This window comes from Poecile atricapillus, chromosome 30 (assembly GCF_030490865.1).
Source record: "Poecile atricapillus isolate bPoeAtr1 chromosome 30, bPoeAtr1.hap1, whole genome shotgun sequence".
In the NCBI taxonomy this organism is placed as follows: domain Eukaryota; kingdom Metazoa; phylum Chordata; class Aves; order Passeriformes; family Paridae; genus Poecile; species Poecile atricapillus.
This window is the reverse complement of record NC_081278.1, coordinates 2,469,778-2,491,187: the sequence shown is the minus strand read 5'-3', so window position 1 is coordinate 2,491,187 and position 21,410 is coordinate 2,469,778. Positions and strand designations below refer to the sequence as shown.

Sequence of the window (21,410 nt, the reverse complement as noted above, 5' to 3'; positions counted from 1 at the left end):
GCTGTCTCCTGAGATTCCCCCTCCTCCTTCAGCAGCCATTCCACAATCCATCAGTACCAGAGTTCATAGGATCACTTCCATGCCAGTGAGCACAAGGCACTCAAAACTGAACCCTGCCAGAGCCCAGCCCTGCTTGCCCATTTGGAGGGTGTGGGGGAATGGAATTTCAACAGGAGTTGACCCGCAATGATACTTTGCCACTTGTGGGTTTCTCACAGCCTTAGAAGGAGTTGGAGATCTCTGTCCCCAACACCCACTCACCCTTCAAGTGCACACATGTGCCTGGGGGCAATTCAGGTTCCCTGGAGTGGTGGCTGCTTCCCATTGAAACAGGAGTTGTTGCCTTTTCTGGTGCCCTTAACTCCCTTCTACCTATTAGAAAGTGGGTGAGTAAAGGAAATGACCCCTGAGGAAGGGGACCAGAACCTTGGAAAAGGATGAAACACATCTGAATTACAAATGTAATCTATTTAATTTATTTCTTTAATACTAATCTATTACAATCAAAAACATGTTTCTGAGCTGATTGCTGGGATTCAGAGCTTTATTTCTTGTTCTTGTTGTTATTATTATTTATTAGTATTTTCACTGTCGAGACTTTCAAATCTTAGACACGAATAAAGTTGGCTGGATGTCACACACTGGGAAAATTCCCTTGCTTTTCCCACCAGGATTAAACTGTACACTCAACTCCAAGTTGCCAGTGGATTCTAAAGATGGAAAATCCTGTTAATGGTGGGTTTAGTGTCGTTTGGAGATGTGGAAGTGTCTCATCCTTTCCCAGAGGTGCCCCAAGTCCACTCTGCTGCCACGTCTGCACTTGCGGCCCCTCACGGCTGCTCTGCCCTGGGGACATGGTGGGGACCCCTCCTGCCAGGGCTGAGGCTCCTCATGGCCCCTCACAGCCCCTCATGGCCCCATAGACCCTCTCATTGCCCCATAGAACCTCTCTTGGCCTCTCACAGCCCCTCATGGCCCCACAGGACCTCTCATGGACCCTCACATCCTCTCACATCCCCTCACAGCCCCTCACAGCCCCAGGGGCTCCTCCCAAAGGAGAAGGGGTTGGGCCCTGCTCCTTCTCCTTTTATTTTGGTCCCTTCACAGCACCAAGTAAAGAAAGGCTGAATGGAGCCTTTCCCCAGCGTTTACCTCATTGCGGGCTGAAGCTCTGTGCTGGCGCTGGCCCCAGTGCCAACATCCCTGCAGCCCCCAAGGCCTTTGCTGTCCCCCCGTGTCCATTCCCTGTCCCCGAGTCCCGCCCGGCTCTGGCAGCAGCAGCAGCCGCAGCGCAGCGGGCGCCGACCCGGCCCGGCCGGGGCTCCCGGCCAGGAGCAGCAGCAGCGCCGGCCCTTCCAACCTGCTCCTGCCTCGGCTTCCCAGGGCTTTTCCCAGGGCAGTTCTGGACTACAGCAACAATCCCCCACAAACAGCCCTGATTCCTCAGGGCCCGGCTCTGCTGCCCTCAGCCAGCCCTCAGAGGAAGAAAGGATTGGGTTCCAGCGCTGTTTTCAGCACTGTTTTACTCACCCTGAGGTGACAGCAGGAGGCTGTTGGTGCCTTTGCCTTGGCAATTGTAGATCCCGGCTGCTCTTGCCCCTCTTCTGCTTGCCACTTGAATTTTAGCAGTACAGCTGCAATTGCCTCTTTTAATCAGTGCTACCCACTGTGCTTTTGTCACTGGGAACTCAGGATTTTTGTTTCAGGCATCATGATCAGTAGAGATCAAAATGCTCCCAACCCCCTGAGCACAAAGTCAAGGAGAATTAAAGCCACACAGGCCACATTTGCAGTGCTCAAACACAGCCCTGTTGCTGCTGCTGCTGCTGAAATAGAATCAACTGACAGAGGCCATCACAGAAATTGCCTCTGCAGTGGCAAATAAAATGAAGAAATCCAGCAGGAGAAAGAAATACCAGAACTTCCCAACTCGATTCATTGTTTCTTCTGAGCAGCAGAAGAAAAAGGAACAGGGCACCTTTCAGGCAGTCCCACAAGCTCAGGGTTCTCATTTCATGGGGAATCTGAGATGCAATTGGCCTTTTTAAAAGGATAGAAGCAAAGGGAATGAATTGGGAATTATTAGGAAAAAATGTACCTTCTTACACACAAAGTTCACCAAGTCATTCCCTGCATTTCTCCTTTTCACATTGTTTCTCTCATCCACTGAGAGGTCCAGCTTATCATGTTCTGGTGCTTATCATCAACTGATTGTGCTCTTGATTTCTCCCAGTGCAAGAGATGTAGAATCATCTAAACTAAACACAGAAACAAACTCCCTCTGTCAGCCCGTCTTCATTTTCCAGATCACTTTCAAGATGCCCATGGGGCTATTGGAATGATTAGCTCTCCACTGCTGGCTGCAGGCTCTGGAGATTCTTTCTCCACATTCAGCCAGGCATGTATTCCCCAACAATTCCTGGTACCTCATCATGTTTTCTTTGGCTAGAAGAGTAACAATGCAAACCTTACCAATGGCACAACTCCACTGTCCCCAAGGAAAAGAAAGAACAAGTTGTCAAGTTCTTCAAACATTTGTCCTGCTCTGCTGCAAGAGTTGTGCTGCAGTCACTGTGTGGGAAGCCAAGAGAAGCTGCAGCTGGGGGCACATCTTGTGACAGGAGCTGTGCCTTCTTCTCCAGGACAGGTTTTTGGAAAGAACAGACAGGACTGTGGAGAAGATTCTGGGAAAATTGAAACCACTTCTTTATGAAATGAAAATAAAATGAAAAGAAACAACCAATATGTTTTTCTCTATTTTTCTCTATTTATTTTTAGGTTTCCCTTTTCCATCATGTACTTTCTCCATCCCATTCATTCCACATGGATCTCACCTCTAAGATCTGAGACTTGGCAAGTTTTAGACACTGTAAAATACCATGAGCTATACGCAGTTTGCCTTCCGCTGTTTTACTTGGAAAGCAATGCTGGAGACACAAGTGCAGTGCTTGGGTCAGGTACAACTTCTGCATTCAGGGAATGTGCTCAGATGGTGACTGACCCTCAGCAGGGACGAGGCACAGCAGCAACCGAGGGCACTCCTGTGCCCCTGTGCAGGAGTCAAGACTCTGGCTCTTGGCTCAACAGAGCAAAGTTCCCGTGTTTGGCCAGGCTCAGGGGCTGCCCGGGGAGCGCGGGGCTCGGGGCGGGGCCGAGCGGGCAACGGACAAACGGACACGGGGACAAACGGTCCCGGTGCTTCAGTTGCAGCGGCAGCAGCAGCGGCAGCGGCAGCAGCGGCGGCAGCAGCAGCAGTGGAAGCAGCGAAAGCAGCAAATTTATCATTTTCTGTCTCTCCTCTCCCTTTCCCACTGTCCCACATTCCCTCGGGGTCTCACTTTTCCTGCGTCCCGTCCTCTTCCAGGTTCCCTCTCCCCGAGCCCGCCCGGGCCATGCCCCCGGCCCGCCCCCGGGCCCGCCCACGGCCCCGGGCGGGACTGCCCCGGCCCCGGCCCCGGCCCCGGCCCCGTCCGCGGCCCCGTCCGCGGCCGTCCCGCCGTGGTCTCGCCTCCGCCCGGCTCTGGCTGTGCTGGCGCTGGCGCTGCTGGGCGGGCATCATTGCCTGGGGCTGGGGCGGAATCGCTGCCCTTTGGCTCCGCCTGGCCCGATCCCGGCCCCGGCCCCGATGCAGGCTCCGGTCCAGACCCCGGCCCCGGCCCCGACCCCGGCCCTGCCCCCGGCCACGGCTCCTCCCGGGGCCCGCGGAGGACACAGGCGGCGCGGCCGCTGCCGCCGCCTCCGCTGCGGCTTCCCCGGCCCGAGCTCCGCCGCTCAGCAGCGCGGCCGCTGGCCCCGAGCCGCCGCTGCCGCGTTCCAATGAGGGAACGCCTGCGGATGCCCGGCCCGGGGAGGTCGGGGAGCGCTCGGGGGCCGTTCCTGGCCCCGGGCCGAGCGCTGATGGCCGCGACTCGCCGCCAGGGAAGGCGCAGGAGGCCCTGCAGCAGCGCTACAAGCTGGGCCCGCTGCTGGGGCGCGGCGGCTTCGGCAGCGTCTTCGCGGCCACGCGACTCTTGGACGGTGCCCCGGTGAGCGGTGGGCAGAGGAGGAGGAGGAGGGGGGGGCGGAGGGGGCGGAGGAGATGGCGGGGGCGCGGCGGGGCGGGCAGCGAGCTCAACCCTCTGCTGCTCCTTGCTCACAGGTGGCCATCAAATGTGTGCTGCGGGATCGCGTCCGGCTCTGGGGCGAGCTGGTGAGTGAACGGGGCCAGCGGCAGAAGCCGGGGCGTGCCGGGCAGGGATGAGCCGGGGCCCGGCAGGGTGGGAGCCGCCGAGAGCCCTGCGGGGAGAGCGGGCGTGGGGGTGAGCGAGGTGTGCAGAGCATCCCGGGCTGGCTGAGGGCTCCCAGAGCCCTGGCACGGCCTCAGCCCCACTGACAGCACGGTGCTCCTCCCGCAGCCCGACGGCACCCGTGCTCCCCTGGAGATCGTGCTGCTGGACAGGGTGTCCTCTGGCTGTGCTGCAATCATTCAGCTGCTGGAGTGGCTTGAGCTCCCCGACAGCTTCGTGTTAGTGTTGGAGCGTCCAGAGCGGTGCCAGGACCTCTCGCATTTGCTGGCGGAGCGGAGGTTCCTGCCGGAGGAGGAGGCGCGGGGGCTGTTTAGGCAGCTGCTGGAGGCCGTGCAGCACTGCACCAGCTGCGGGGTCCTGCACAGGGACATCAAGCCAGAGAACATCCTGCTCGACCTGGCCACAGGGGAGCTGAAATTGATCGACTTTGGCTGTGGCGCCTTCCTGCAAGACACAGCCTACACCCAGTTTGCAGGTGAGCCCTGGCAGGGGATGCTCCTGGCCATCTCATGGCCCAGCCTGGGTGTGGCACCGGGGATTCCCCGTGTTGCTGCCGGGATGGGATTAATGCTTGAGCCAAATTGATTTGAATGGGGGTGTGAGGGGGGCCAGCTCCCAGCCCTGCCAACAGCCTTCAGCACCCACTGTGCCCTGGGCTGGGGCTGGGACAGCCAGCCTGACAAAAACCCCCATGGGGGTAGCAGAGGGCAGGGGTCTGACCCCATGCCCCAGAGAGTTTGGTGCATCAGTGAGCAAGGGCTTGAACTCCTCTGCTCCTCACGTTTGCCTTGGCTTATTAACAATTTTTTGGAGGCCATGCAGGCAGGGAGGAGAGTGTGTTTTTCTCTGCCATGGGGTGGGTTTTTATTTGCTTGTGATGGTTGGGCCTCCCCAGTGCTTCTGCTGCCCTCTTCCAGCAGCAGTGGCTTCTTTTCCAGCCCTGGGTTTGTAGCCAAGTCCCAGGTGCTGGCGAGAGGGCAGTGGGTCACCCCGTGTGCCGCTGGGGCAGCCCCCACATGCCCAGGGATGCTGGGGTGAGGCTCTGGGAGCAGCAGCACCCCCTGATGAGCTCCATCTGTGTTCCACAGGAACCCTGTCCTACAGCCCACCAGAGTGGATCCACCAGCAACGCTACCATGGCCAGGCAGCAACAGTCTGGTCCCTGGGCCTCCTGCTGTACCAGCTGGTCATAGGGAAGCACCCATTCATGAGGGGCCAGCAGATGATCTGGGGACGGATCTTGTTCCCACGACGGCTCTCCCAAGGTGAATCCTCATCTCTGGGCACAGGGGGAACACCGGGCTTGGGAGACAGCAGCGGGCTCATGAGCATCCTGCTCTGGCAGCTGCTGAGGAGGTGGCACATGTCCTGCTCTCCTGCAAACAGGGAATCCATGGGGAAGTTTAGGCCCAGCTCTGGGCACACCCAGCATGGCCTGGGCACTGGAAGGGGGTGGCAACTTCTCCAACTGACTGCTGATTCCTGGTTTCTCTCTTCAGAATGCCAAGATATTATTAAGAGGTGTTTGTCCATGCAACCCTTGGACAGGCCATCCTTAGAAGACCTTTTCCGCCATCCTTGGATGCAGGGTGTTCATCTGCCCTAGGAGATGGGAGAGATCCACATGCACAGTTGGATCCAGGGGCCTGGCAGGTAACAGCTCCACACATTTCTTGGCAATCAGGGGCAAAGCAAACCAGGCTGCTTTTGTCCTGCCTGTAGCTCTGAGCAGGGCTCATCAGAAGGGAACACACAGCTCTTGGGCTGGAGCTGAGCTGGACACCTGGTGTGGAAAGCACTGGTGGCCACCATTCCCCCTGGTTTTGCTTGTCTGCTTCACTGATGGCTGGGACCCTGGACAGAGCACTGACAGCCTGGTCTGGCCCCTAGGCAAGGAGAAGGAGCCCCTGGAGAAGCTGTTATCAGGTGGGGCTGCTGGAGACACCAAGGGCAACCTCAAGGATGGCAATCTCTTCCTCCAGCTGGCCAGCTGAAGATGATGGATTTCAATTCTGGCATGTCTTCTTCAAAGAGTCGCTCCATGCCCAATTTGCAGGTGAGTCCACAGCCAGGGGATGCTCCCAGATCTGGGCATGGCACAGCCTGGCCAGCACCAAAGGTTCCCCCCTTGGCTGGGGTGGATGCAACCAATTCTTCAGTTGGCTGCCAAGCTGCTTTTTGTCTCTGGGCAGCTGCTGAGGGACTGGATCTGCCGTGGCTGGCTACAGGCTGGGCACATGTCCTGCCCTCCTGCTCTGCTCCCAGAGGCAGCAGTGATGGGCAGCTTTGGGCCCAGCTCTGAGCATGACCAGCATGGCCTGGGTACCGCGGGTGGCTGGGACAAGGGGACAGGAGCCTGCAGCTGACGGGCGGTTTCTGGTTTCTCTCCTTGCAGCCGGGCTCTGCGGATGCTGAGGCTGCTCTGGGCTCTGCCAGGGCTCTGCTGGGCTCAGCCCCAGGCACAGCTGGGCTCACTCTGCCCTCACATTGCTCTGACAGCTTTGCATCACACGAGCCCGTTCCCAGCACACCGCCTGAGCTTTCTGCTTTTGCAGGTGAGTGAGACTCTCCTGCAGGCCAAGAGATTGCAGTTAGGGACACACATCCAATTGGCAAGAAGCCAAACTCTCCACAGTCCCAGCTGAATGCCTGCATCTGCACAGGATGTTTTCTATGTCCTACTCTTCCTTTCTTTTTGGCTGGAATTGTGCAATTGCACTCTTTTCCTCCTCTAGAAATGCCACTGCTGGTTCCTGAGGCAGTGCAGTCTGGAGCTGATGAATGAAGAATCGCCCTTCTGCACTTCCAAACCAGCACAAAAAGCTGTAAGTGTGAGTTTGCATCTTTAAGAAACCCCTGAATGTTTGAAAGGGAATGTGCAGCTCATTCACAGGGTGAGAAGGAAGGGCATCTTCTAAAGGATTTGGGGTTTGATAGAGTTTAGATTCCCAGTGCTGCTTGGAGCTGGCAAGGCGCAAAGCAGTTTCTTGTTGCTTCACTCCAATTTCACCACAATTTAAAATAGCAATATTGGAATCAAACCCCAAAATCTTTTTCTAAAAGGTTACTGAGGCCGGTAAGATGCATCATGCCATCAGCACATTTACAAAGTAAATAACTGAGTTTTATGTTTCAAAAGACCAATTACGCCTTAATTCAAAGTTATAGAAGATTTTTCACTGCACACTTTTTATCTTTCACATTTTATAGAAGATTTTATCTTTTATTTTCCACATTTTTCCCCTTAAAACAGAAATCATGCTATGAAAAAGAGCTGTCCTTTGCTCTTGGTTCCCATGTGGAGCAGCTCCCTTCCCGCTGGCTGAGCTGCTCAGGCAGAGCCCGGCAGCTCCTGGCCCTGCAGGGCTGAGGCTTTTCCCCGTTGCTGGGCACAGACTGATGGAGCAGCACTGCTGAACACGGGGACACGCAGAGGGAGCAGAGCAGCTGCCTTTGCCCACCTGAAGCTCCAAGGCCAAACTCTGAGCAGGCACGGCTGGAAGAGACTCGCAGGCTCCCTGTTGGCTCTGCTGCCCCACTTGTGCCCGGCCCAGCTCTGCGTGAGGCAGAGGGAGAACAAGGGGCAGCTCCCTCCCAGCCCCAGCCCAGGGACCCCTCCAGCCCCGGGCCTTGGGGCACTGTCAGCACCCACTGCTCCAGCCACGGCTTCTGCTGGCACTGACAGCAACAACCAAACTGGGGCTGGTCCCAAGGGAGCAGCAGCAGTGCCTGGATCTGATCCCTCAGTCTGGGGCAGTGCTGGAAAAATGATCGCAGCAGCACCAGCAACAGCAGCACCAGCACCAGCAGCAGCAGCACCAGGAGTTTCAGCAGCAGCAACAGCAGCAGCACAAGCAGCAGTGGCACCAGCAGCAGCAGTACCAGCACCAGTACCTGGAGCACCAGCAGCACCAGCAGCACCAGCACCAGCAGTGCCAGCAGTGCCAGCAGCAGCAGCGGCAGCACCAGCACCAACAGCACCAACCGCAGCCCCACCAGCAACAGCAGCAGCAGCAGCAGCACCAGCAGCAGTTTCATCAGCAGCAGCACCACCACTAGCACCAGCAGCAGCAGCAGCAGTACCAGCATCACCGCCAACATCAACAGCACCAGCACCAGCAGCACCAGCAGTGCCAGCAGCACCAGCAGCACCAGCACCAGCAGCAGCACCAGCAGTGCCAGCAGCACCTGCACCAGCAGCAACAGCACCAGCATCACCAGCAGTGCAGCAGCAGCAGCAGCAGCAGCAGCAGCAGCAGCAGCAGCAGCTGCAGTTTTCAGCAGCAGCAACAGTAGCAGCACCAGCCCCACCAGCACCAGCCCCACCAGCACCATCAGTTTCAGCAGCAGCAACAGTGGCAGCAGCACCAGCAGTGCCACCAGCACCAGCATCACCACCAGCACCAGCAGTGCCAGCAGCACCAGCACCAGCACTGCCAGCAGCACCAGCAGCGGCAGCACCAGCAGCGCCAGCAGCACCAGCAGTGCCAGCAGCACCAGCAGCGCCAGCAGCACCAGCAGTGCCAGCAGCACCAGCAGCACCACCAGCACCACCAGCAGCACCAGCACCAGCAGCAGTACCAGCAGTACCAGCAGCCACAACAACAGCAGCAGCACCAGCAGCACCAGCAGCACCAGCAGTTTCAGGAGCAGCAACAGCAGCAGCAACAGTGGCAGCAGCACCAGCAGCACCAGCAGCAACAGCACCAGCATCAGCAGCACCAGCAGCACGAACAGCATCAGTACTAGCACCTGGAGCAGCACCAGCAGCACCAGCAGCACGACCAGCAGCAACACCAGCAGCACCAGCAGTGCCGGCAGCACCAGGAGTGCCAGCAGCACCAGCAGCAGCAGTGCCAGCAGCAGCACCAGCACCAGCATCACCACCAGCACCAGCAGTACCAGCAGCAGCAGCACCAACAGCAGCAGCACCACCAGCAGCAGCAGTTTCAGCAGCACCACCACCACCGCTAGCACCAGCAGTGCCAGCAGCAGTACCAGCAGCAGCAGCAGCAATACCAGCATCACCACCAGCATCAGCAGCACCAGCAGTACCAGCACCAGCAGCAGCAGCACCAGCAGTTTCAGCAGCAGAAGCAGAAGCAGCAGCAGCAGCACCACCAGCAGTTTCAGCAGCAGCAACAGCAGCAGCAACCGTGGCAGCAGCACCAGCAGTGCCAGCAGCACCAGCAGCAGCAGCAGCTCCAGCAGCACCACCAGCACCAGCAGCAGCACCAGCAGTGCCAGCACCAGCATCACCAGCAGTACAGCAGCAGCAGCAGCAGCAGCAGCAGTTTTCAGCAGCAGCAACAGTAGCAGCAGTTTTCAGCAGCAGCAACAGTAGCAGCACAAGCAGCAGCGGCACCAGCAGTGCCAGCACCAGCAGCGGCAGCAGCAGCAGAACCAGCAGCAGCAGCTGCACCAGAAGCAGCACCAGCAATACCAGCAGCAGAAGTGCCAGCAGCACCAGCAGTCCCAGCAGCATCACCAGCAGCACCACTAGCAGCACCAGCAGCACCAGCAGCAGCACCACCAGCAGCAACACCAGCAGTTTCAGCAGCAGCACCACCAGCACCACCAGCAGTAGCAGGAGTACCAGCAGCCACAACAACAGCAGCAACAACAGCAGCAGCACCAGCAGCACCAGCACCAGCCCCACCAGCACCATCAGTTTCAGCAGCAGCAACAGCAGTAGCAACAGTGGCAGCAGCACCAGCAGTGCCACCAGCACCAGCATCACCACCAGCAGCACCAGCACCAGCAGTGCCAGCAGCACCAGCACCAGCAGTGCCAGCAGCACCAGCACCAGCAGCGGCAGCACCAGCAGTGCCAGCAGCACCAGCAGTGCCAGCAGCACCAGCAGCACCAGCAGCACCACCAGATGCACCAGCAGCAGTACCAGCAGTACCAGCAGCCACAACAACAGCAGCAGCACCAGCAGCACCAGCAGCACCAGCAGTTTCAGAAGCAGCAACAGCACCAGCATCACCACCAGCACCAGCAGTACCAGCAGCAGCAGCACCAACAGCAGCAGCACCACCAGCAGCAGCAGTTTCAGCAGCACCACCACCACCGCTAGCACCAGCAGTGCCAGCAGCAGTACCAGCAGCAGCAGCAGCAATACCAGCATCACCACCAGCATCAGCAGCACCAGCACCAGCAGCACCAACAGCATCAGTACCAGCACCTGGAGCAGCACTAGCAGCACCTGGAGCAGCACCAGCAGCACGACCAGCAGCAACACCAGCAGCACCAGCAGTGCCGGCAGCACCACGAGTGCCAGCAGTATCACAAGCAGCACCAGCAGCACCAACAGCAGCACCAGCAGCACCAGCACCAGCAGTGCCAGCAGCAGCAGCACCGGCAGCACCAGCACCAGCACCAGCACCACAGTACCAGCAGCACCAGCACCAACAGCAGCAGCACCACCAGCAGCAGCAGTTTCAGCAGCACCACCACCACCGCTAGCACCAGCAGTGCCAGCAGCAGTACCAGCAGCAGCAGCAGCAGCAATACCAGCATCACCACCAGCATCAGCAGCACCAGCAGTACCAGCACCAGCAGCAGCAGCACTAGCAGTTTCAGCAGCAGAAGCAGCAGCAGCAGCACCACCAGCAGTACCACCAGCAGCACCAGCAGCAACAGCACCAGCAGTTTCAGCAGCAACAACAGCAGCAGCAACCGTGGCAGCAGCACCAGCAGTGCCAGCAGCACCAGCAGCAGCAGCAGCTCCAGCAGCACCACCAGCACCAGCACCAGCACCAGCATTGCAAGCAGCACCTGCACCAGTACCAGCAGCAACAGTAGCAACAGCACCAGCATCACCAGCAGAACCAGCATCACCAGCACCAGCACCATCGGCAGCAACACCAGCATCAGCACCAGCAGCACCAGCAACACCAGCACCACCGGCAGTACCAAGAGCAGCACATGGAGCTGACTTTCAGTGCAGCCTCTGCCATGCTTCCCCCCCTGTGCAGCGGTGTCACAGCAGCCTGAGGCACCTGGGAGCCCTCAGTGCCAGCAGGGACTTGAGATGGCAGCCCTGGGCTCCTGCACCTTGCGCCAGGAACAGAGCTGGAGACTCCCTCTCCATGTGGAGCTTCCAGATGGAAAAGGCTGCTGTGACCAGGCAGCTCCAAGGGCACAGAAAGGAGGGGCTCGACCCCTTGATCTGTGCCAGTCCCACAGTCCTGGGCAGCAGCCACCGAGCCCTGGGGGAACAGAGGGCACAGCAAGAGGGACAAAACCAGTCAAGGTCAGAGACTGGGAAGAGCCAGACCTGGGAGCAGGAACAGCTGCTTCATTGAACTCCTGGAGAAAGCTCTTGGCTGCTTCAAAGCCCTGAAAGGTGTGAAGGACAGAGAAGTGGCCACACCAAACAATGCTCCTGTTTTCACACCTCCCCTGTCTGTGTCCCAGAAGGAATTGGATGAACTCTATTCTTCTCTCTGAGTCGTCTCATTCAGCGTGAGCAGCTCAGCACCAGGAGCTGAAGGAGCTGAAGCCTTAGGCCACAAGAGCTGAGCAAGAGGGGGCTTTTGGACCAAAGTAATGCTGCTAAGTAATGGAGCTAGCTGAATGCAGCAGATAGAATCCTGCAATTATAGAATCCATTCTGCTGGAAATGACCTCTGAGCTCATCCAGTCCAGCCAGTCACCCAGCAGTGTCAAGCCCAGCACTAAACCTCGTCCCTGAAGTGCCAAGGTCTGAACAACAGGCCCTGAGTGAGGCCTGAACAACAGGCCCCGAGCCTAAGGTGACCTCTGGATGAACCTTCCAACCAAAGGTTATCTGTCTGTCTGCTCATTACTGAAATATGCATGGTCATTAGCACTGTGATAGATGTATCCACTCATCAATGAAGCATGGATTGACCTTTCTGTGTTTAGAAGCCAGACAAGGCCATGAAATCTGACATCTGGCCTTGTTTGGGGTGTATGGTCAGAGTCAACTCCCTTGGTTCCTCCTTGAGGCCTGGCCAGGCTTTGCTAGGGACCCAGGAGGAGGATGAAAGCAGATGTTCCCACACCAGAAGTGCTGTCAGTTTGTTTATCCAGCACTATCAAAGCTGGGCCCTCTCTCACAGCAGGGGTTGAGGCTCACCTGTGGCTGGAGGCACCTGCAGGATTTCCCAGTGTCCAGGAGTGGCTCTCCAGTCCTTGGCTGTGACAGCTTCCCCAGCTGATGGGTGGATCTGGGGATGGCAAAGTCTGAGGGCAACTGGATCTTTGTTAATCCCTGCAGGCAATCTTTGGCAGTGATGATTGGGTGCATTGCTGAGCTGCTCCTTTTGTGATCCTTTGCTGCTTGGAGCTGCAGTAAGTGACACTGATTCCTTCAGGTGGTGTTTGTGCCTTTGGTGCTGACCCTGCCCACTGGTGAAACAAAATTGGCAAAGTCTGGCCAGATCACAACAAAATACCACTTTTTAAATGTAAATGTAAGGAATCAGTTTCATCTGAAATTCCCAGAAGGGAAGCCCCCCCCAGAGTTCACTGGCACCGTGCGAGCAATGGGGCAGTTGGTTAAAAGAGGCTGAACCGCAGGATGTCTTAAAATGCATTCAAACATTGCATATGGAAAAAGGAAAAGAACTTGTGGGTTTGGGAAGACAAGGATGGATTTTGTTAACAGCACCAACGGAAGGAACAGTTGTTTTTGGAATGCTCCCACATGAAGGTACAGAAAAAGGTTTTAGTCTTGAGCTCAGGTTTGTCTGTCCAAGACAAATAATAACAATAACAATAGAAATAACAATAATATAACACAATAATATATATTTATATAAGTAACTAAAAATCAATAATGTGAAATAATGCTGAAAATACCAATTTGTGAGCTTTGGCTGCTCACTGTAACACTAAATACCCTACAAAAAAGAACTGGCAAAGACCCAAATGTCAATGGTAAACTTTGTGAATTGTATACAAGGAATAAAAGAGGACGGGGTGAAATCGGCTGTTTTTATAGGGTTTGGTGATACTATGATGCAGAATGCTTTCTCTGTTCCTGTGAAAAACACAGGGATTAAGACTGCTGGGTTTTTCATGTACCAGACTATCTACAAGCTGCAGGATTGGTTGAACAGGTGAAGGAGTTGTTAAAAGAGCAGTTGATAAAATGAAGAGATGGGAACCTGTCCTGGTGGAGAACCCATCTCCCAGATGTGTTCCATGCCCTTAACAATGGGCCCACTGGGGAAATGGAAACCCCTGGGTGTGCAGGGCTGCACCCAATTTGCAAACACAACCATGGACAGTGAGACTTGGACTGCCTGGGAAATTGTTCTGGGTGTGATGGCCCCTGACAGGGCCACCCCAGAGGCTGCAGGGCTGGACCTTCATGCACTGGAATGAATTAGGAAAAAGCAGAAGCAAATGAAAGTTAACAATAGAAGAATAGGAATTCAGATTCCTCCAGGACGCTTTGGTTTGGTAACTGCTCACTTGAGCTTGGCCTTGCAAAGTGTTGATGTCATGGGAGGAGGAATTGATGCAAATTATCAAGGAGAAATTAAAGAAATTCTGTTAAAAATGGATGAAGAACATTGGATGATTCAACCCTATGACAGGTTATCACAAATATTGATATTGCAGTTTAAAAGCGATTGTGAAAGAAGGAGATCCACCTCCAGTCAGCACTGTTTGTGGAGATAAAAGGTTTGGACGCACCAGTCCTAATAATGGAGCCAGAGTGTGGGTCCAGAGGCCAAATGGCCCTCCAGAGGCAGCTGAAGGAACAGCTCTGGGGAAAGACAACACTGTTTGAATCCTGAAACCTGAGCATGAAGCATGGGAATATATCCCTGCAGCCAAGTGTTCTCTGCCACAACAAGTCAATATTGTTTTACAGATGCTGCCAGGCCAAATCTCCCTGTTTGCCCCAACGACCCCTTTGGAAAATGCCCTGATCCACGGGGCTCCATGTGAAGGCTGATGTGACACTGAGGGACTTCCACACCAATTCCAGCCAGGAGCCTGGGTGCCCGTCAGGGACTGGGACCTGGCACTTCTCCAGCCAAAGGGGAGAGGATCCCAATTTCCATTGTTCCTGCCCAGGTTTCAGGATTCAAACAGTGTTGTCTTTCCCCAGAGCTGTTCCTTCAGCTGCCTCTGGAGGGCCATTTGGCCTCTGGACCCACACTCTGTCTCCATTATTAGGGCTGCTGGATCCAAACTGTTTATCTCCATGAACAGAGGTGATTGGATTGATCTCCTTTTTGCATAACCGTTTTTAAACTGCAATATCAATATCTGAGATAATTTGTCATGGGGTTGAATCATCCAATCTTGTTCATTCATTTTTAACAGAATTTCTTCAATTTCTCCTTGATAATCTGCATCAATTCCTCCTCCCATGACATCAACACTTTGCAAGGCCAAGCTCAAGTGAGCAGTTACCAAACCAAAGCGTCCTGGAGGAATCTGAATTCCTATTCTTCTATTGTTAACTTTCATTTGTTTCTGCTTTTTCCTAATTCATTCCAGTGCATGAAGGTCCAGCCCTGCAGCTTCTGGGGTGGCCCTGTCAGGGGCCATCACACCCAGAACAATTTCCCAGGCAGTCCAAGTCTCACTGTCCATGGTTGTGTTTGCAAATTGGGTGCAGCCCTGCACATCCAGGGGTTTCCATTTCCCCAGTGGGCCCATTGTTAAGGGCATAGAACACATCTGGGAGATGGGTTCTCCACCAGGACAGGTTCCCATCTCTTCATTTTATCAACTGCTCTCTTCTAACAACTCCTTCACCTGTTCAACCAATCCTGCAGCTTGTAGATAGTCTGGTACATGAAAAACCCAGCAGTCTTAATCCCTGTGTTTTTCACAAGAACAAACAAAGCATTTCGCATCACAGCATCACCAAACCATATAGAAACAGCCTATTTCACCCCTTCCTCCTTTATTCTTTGTATAAAATTTGCAGTTTACCACTGACATTTGGGTCTTAGCCAGTCCTTTTTTGTAGGGTGTTATTGTTACAGTGAGCAGCCAAAGCTCACAAATCAATTCTGTCAACAGTATTTCACATTATCAATTTTTAATTATGTATATGAATATATATTATTGTGTTATATTTTTATCATTATCATTATCATTGTTATTATAATCATTATCATCATTGTTCTTGTTGTTGTTGTTTCACTTGCACAAACAAATCTGATCTCAAGACTATAACCTTCTTCTGTCACTCCACATGGGAGTGTTCCAAAAACAATTGTTCCTTCTGTTGGTTCTGTTTCCTATGTTCTGTTATCAAAATCCATCCTCGTCTTCCCAAACCCACAAGTTCTTTTCATTTTTCCACATGCAATTTTTGGATTCATTTTAAGGCTGATTTACTAAAATATGGATATGATCTGGTATCAATATCCAACTGAGACAGACAAAGACTCTTTAACTGTTTTAGGGTTAAAAAGTGTATGTTTATTCACAGCACTGGGCCGATGTGTCAGGTCACCCCTTAATACACATGGCCCTGAGCACAGGTGAATACAGGCTTTTTATTGACAGAAGTATTGAATACAAATACATATTCATGACCCAGTTCCCACCAACTTTTCACTTCCTGTGCTACTTCGGAAAAAAAGAAATTAAGCATGCATAGTTTGATCCTTGAAATGGATCGGTGGTCTTTTTATGAGGAGGGGTCACAGAAGGGAGGAAGGGATATGGCTCTTCCTCGTTCTGACCTTTCTACCTTTTCAATGCAAAGTGACAAATGGACCCTTGGCTGGGCTCCTTGTTTCATATCTTCAAGGAGTTTCTGATTTGCAACTGGCTTATGTTCTTGAAGTTCTTTACCAGATACTTTATTTCTCATTATAAGCCCAACTGAACAAGCATAAAGTTGACAATTAGTTATTAGCCAATGATTAACCTCTCTTTTAGCAAGGCCTCTCTATCTACCTTTAATTTGAGCAAGGCCCATCTATTGATTTGAATTAGAGTTAGCAAGGCTTATTTTTAATTAAGGCCTCAGCTTCTCTATAATCTTAAATTCTTCCAAGTTTGTGTCTCACCATGCCCCTCTGCTTTTTGTGTGTTTTGTTGCAAAAAGGCAGAATTGGCAGGATTCAGTTCTGAGGCCGATTCTGCAGCTGCTGCCTTGTGGGGCTGGTGCTGTCCCTATGCAGGCCCAGGTATTTCTCCTGCAGCTTCCTCTGTGGGGGCTATAGGAAAACTTTAGGGGAAAGTATTTTATTATCTTTCCTTGGTTAATTTGTTAGTCACCTCCCTCCACCTAAGATGGACTTGATGCGACAAATTGGGACAGGGAGCAATTGGTTACTAAAACAAAAAATGTGATTGGCTTTAGGCAGTGGCATTGCTTGCCACTGAACTGGATCATGTTTAAAAGGAAAATCACTGGAACAAAAGGAAGGAAAATGGTACAACAACAATTGACAGGGACAGTCCTCCCACAGGGATATCCAGCGTCACTGGTTTTGTTTGGGCAAGCTTTGCAGAAAATATTAAGAGAGTTTACTCCAGCCTCAGGAGTTAGGTTGTTGCAGGATGTGGATGATTTGCTTTTGTCAGGGGGACAAAAGGTGCTTGAAGAGACTACTGTAAAGCTGCTTAATTTTCTTGCTAAAAAAAGACTTAGAGTGTCTGAAAAGAAGGCCAGTTGGTAGGAAAAGAAATAATAATAAAAAAGTCATATATAGAGCTGTCCTGGGGTGACTTTATGATCCTGGTATCCCAAATCGTCTGGTTTATGTTCTATATTAAGTTGTGCACCTTTAAGACTGGCTCTGAGAGCGAAGGGGGTGGAAGAAGAAGTGCGCAATTTGTGTTGAAAGAAAACATCACTCCCGCACATCCCGCTCCTGGACTGTGGTGTCTGCAGCACGGACACACTGCAGGACAGAGCTTCTCTCTGGCTTTTAGTTAGTTTTAGCTCGCTGAGGCAGAGGAGTTCCCTGGACCTTTGTTTTTTCCCTTTTTACCTGGATCTGTGCAAACCTGCTCTGGGCTGAACACCCAGCCAAACCCCGGGAGCTCACGCCTGTGACCCAGCGGGGCCTGGGCCTCGGCACTTTCCAGCGCCGAAAGGACTGAGAAGAACCTGAGCGAGCCGAGCTACACCACATGAAAAGGACTTTTCTTCCTAGATTTGCCATCCCATTCAACAGCGAGAGTTTTAATTATTTAATATTATTCAATTTCTGTTAAATAAACAGCTTTTTCCACTTCTCTCCAAGGAAATTTTTTTCCTTTCCCGAACCAGTTGAGAGGGAGGGGTCATTTCCCTGGGGAAACCCCCATTTGGAGTTTTCCTCCCTAAATTTGCCTTAAAGTAGGACAAAAGCCCAACAAAATTCCACAAAAATGCCACAAAATTACCTAAATCTTCTCAAAACCCTACCAAATTCCAAAAACACCCCACAAAATCTCCTCCAATTTCCACAAAATTGCAGAAAAATACCACAAGATTGAGGAAAAATCCCACAAAATTGCCTAAATCTTCTCAAAACGCTACAAAATTCCAAAAACATCCCACAAAATCTCTTCCAATTTCCACAAAATTCCAGAAAAATCCCACAAAATTTTTGAAAAGCACCACAAAATTCCACAAAAATACCACGAAATTCAAGAAAAATCCCACAAATTTTCCTAAATCTTCTCAAACCCCTACCAAATTCCAGAAAAATCCCACAAAATCTCCACCAATTTCCACAAAACTGCAGAAAAATCCCACAAAATTCCCTAAATCTTCTCAAAACCCTACCAAATTCCAGAAACATTCCACAAGATCTTTACAAATTTCCACAAAATCTCAGAAAAACCCCTCAAAATTCTTCAAGTCTCCTCAAAATGCCACAAAATTCCACAAAAACCCCACCAATTTCCAGAAACATCCCACAAAATCTCCTACAATTTCCTTGACATTCCAAAAAAAATCCCTCAAAATTCCAGAAACATCCCACAAAATCTCCTCAATATCCCATAAAATTCAAGAAAGATCCCAAAAAATTTTTGAAATATCCCATGAAATTCCCTACATCTTCTCAAAACCCTACCAAATTCCAGAAACATCCCAAAAAAATCTCCAAAAATTCCCACAAAATTCCAGAAAAATGCCTCAAAATTCTTCAGGTCTCCTCAAAATCCTGTGAAATTCCACAAAAATCCCTCAAAATTCCAGAAACATTCTACAAAATCTCCTCAATATCCCACAAAATTCCACAAAATTCCAGAAAAATCCCTCAAAACTCCAGAAATGTCCCACAAAATTCTTTAAATTGTCTCCAAACCCCACCAAATTCCAGGTACATCCAACAAAATCTCCTCCAATTTCCAGAAAATCTTAGAAAAATCCCTCAAAATTCTTCAAGTCTCTCCAAAATCCCAAAAAATTCCAAAACGTTCCACAACATTCCAAAAACCTCCCACAAAATTCCAGAAAAAGACCTCAAAATTCAAGAAAAATCCCACAAAATTATTTAAATTTTCTCAAAATCACAGAGAATTCCAGCAAAACTGCACAAAATTGCAGAAAAATAAAAAAAAAAACTAAATCTTCTCAAACCCCTACCAAATCCCAAAAACGTCCCACAAAATCACTTCCAATTTCCACAAAATTTACGAAACTCCCCGAAAATTCAGGAAACATGCCTCAAAATTTTTCACATTTTCTCAAAATCCCACAAAATTCTTGAAATGCCCAAGAAAGTTTACTCAAATTTCCACAAAAATTCCTTAAATCTTCTCAAAACCCTACCAAGTTTCAGAAACATCCCACAAAATCTCTTCCAATTTCCACAAAATTTAAGAAAAATCTCAGAAAATTCCAGAAACATCCCACAAAATTTTTCACATTTTCTCAAAATCCCACAAAATTCCAGAAATATCCCACGAAATTCCTGAAAAATCCCCCATAATTCCCTAAAACTTCTCAAAACACTACCAAATTCCAGAAACATCCCACAAAATCTCCTCCAATTTCCTAAAAAATTCCAGAAAAATCCCAGAAGATTCCACAAACATCCCACAAAAATCCAGGCACATCCCACAGAATTCCAAAACATTTTCTCAAATTCCCACACAATTCCAGAAAAATCCCACAAAATTCCAGAAACATCCCACAAAATTCCCTAAATCTTCTCAAAACCCTACCAAATTCCAGAAACAACCCACAAAATGTCCACAAATTTCTGAAAAAATTCCTGAAAAATTTCACAAGATTACAGAAAAATCCCAAAAGATTCAAGAAAAATCCACGAAATTCCAGAAACATCCCACAAAATTCTTTCAAATTTACCCAAAATCCCACAAAATTCCATAAAATTCCACAAAATTCAAGAAAAATCCTACAAAATACTGTAAAACTTCCCAAAACCCTACCAAATTCCAGAAACATCCCACAAGATCTTTACAGATTTCCACCAATTCTAAGAAAAATCCCTCAAAATTCTTCAAGTCACCTCAAAATCCCACAAAATTAAAAAAAATCCCACCAAATTACAGAAACATCCCACAAAATCTCCTGAATATCTCACAAAATTCAAGAAAAATCCCACAAAATTCCCTAAATCTTCTCAAAACCATACCAAATTCCAAAAACATCCCACAAAATCTCTTCCAATTTCAACAAAATACCACAAAAATACAACAACATTTAAGAAAAATCCCCCAAATTACCCTAAATCTTCTCAAAATGCTATGAAATTTCAGAAACATCCCACAAAATCTAAGAAAAATCCCTCAAAATTCTTCAAGTCTCCTCAATATCCTACAAAATTCCACAAAAACCCACAAAATTACAGAAAAATCTTCCAAAATTCTCTAAATCTTCTCAAAATACTTCCAAATTCCAGAAACATCCCACAACATCTCCACAAAATCTCAGGAAAATCACTCAAAATTCTTCCAAAATTCAGCAAAATTCCAGAAAAATCCCACAAAATTCTTTGCATTTTCTCTAAATCCCACCAAATTCAGAAACATTCCACAAAATTCCCTAAATCTTCCCAAAACCCCACCAAATTATAGAAACATCCAACAAAATCTCCACAAATCTCCACACAATTCGAGAAAAATCCCTCCAAATACTTCAATTCTCCTCAAAACCACACAAAATTCCCCAAAATTTCACATTCAAAAAAAATCTCAAAAAAATTTCAAAAACATCCCACAAAATCTCTTAAATATCCCACAAAATTCCAGAAAACTCTTCTCAAATCCCCACCTAATTCCAGATTCATCCAACAAAATCTTTTCCAATTCCAACAAAATTCCTGAAAAATCCCACAAAATTCAAGAAAAAACCCACAAAATTACAGAAAAATCCCACAAAATTCCAGTAAAACCTGATGAAATGGTTAGCATTCAGGAACACACATAATCACAAATGATTATATGAAGGTGCTTCATTGAAGAGCTCTGGGTGTCACGGGTACACCTACCCAAATCTGACCCATCTTGGTTTTGAGTTGAACATGTTTTATACTCTGTCATTATATAACTTACATATTAATTATTAAACTTATATTGTTCTATTGTATGCATTGTTTTTACCCAAGCATGGATTTCTTGTGATCCCTCCCAGCCCCCTAACATTGTTCCTCACGTTCTTTAAACAATAATTATATCCAATCACATCTAACAATTTTATCATTTATCATCTACTGATTACACAGGTGCGGTGTCACCTGATCTTCAGCAAGCACAAGGCCTAACATTTCCTAGGGCCTACTTTTCCCAGGTTTGGCAAACCTAACTTTCTAAGTCCCTGGGTTTTCTAAGATTTTAAAACCTTTTACTATCATTACATATTTGTATTATATATTTGATATTACATATCAAAATGAAAGCATTTTCATTTTATTATAAGTGCAAATGTTTTCACTTGATACACGCCTTTGTTTCTGAGTTTATACCTGATGTTCTTCGAATTCTTGATTGATGTAAACGCTGTCCTGGATGCTGTCAGGAACTGGAGAACCAGAAGATGGTGGCTGTGGATCTCACATCAGTGCCTTTATTATTTTCTGGTTCCAGGACATTTTCTTCTGTATTTCTCCCTTGAAGATGCTGCAAACTAACCAAATTGCTAAGAATACAATTAGTAAGATTATCACACTCTCAATGATAAATTTAATCCATGAACTCACATTC

General features: G+C 50.1%; 1 pseudogene; it reads left to right on the top strand.

The window, feature by feature from the left end:
• Positions 1-1,711: 1,711 nt before the first annotated feature.
• On the top strand, positions 1,712-5,943 carry LOC131589809 (serine/threonine-protein kinase pim-1-like; annotated as a pseudogene).
• Positions 5,944-21,410: the final 15,467 nt, after the last annotated feature.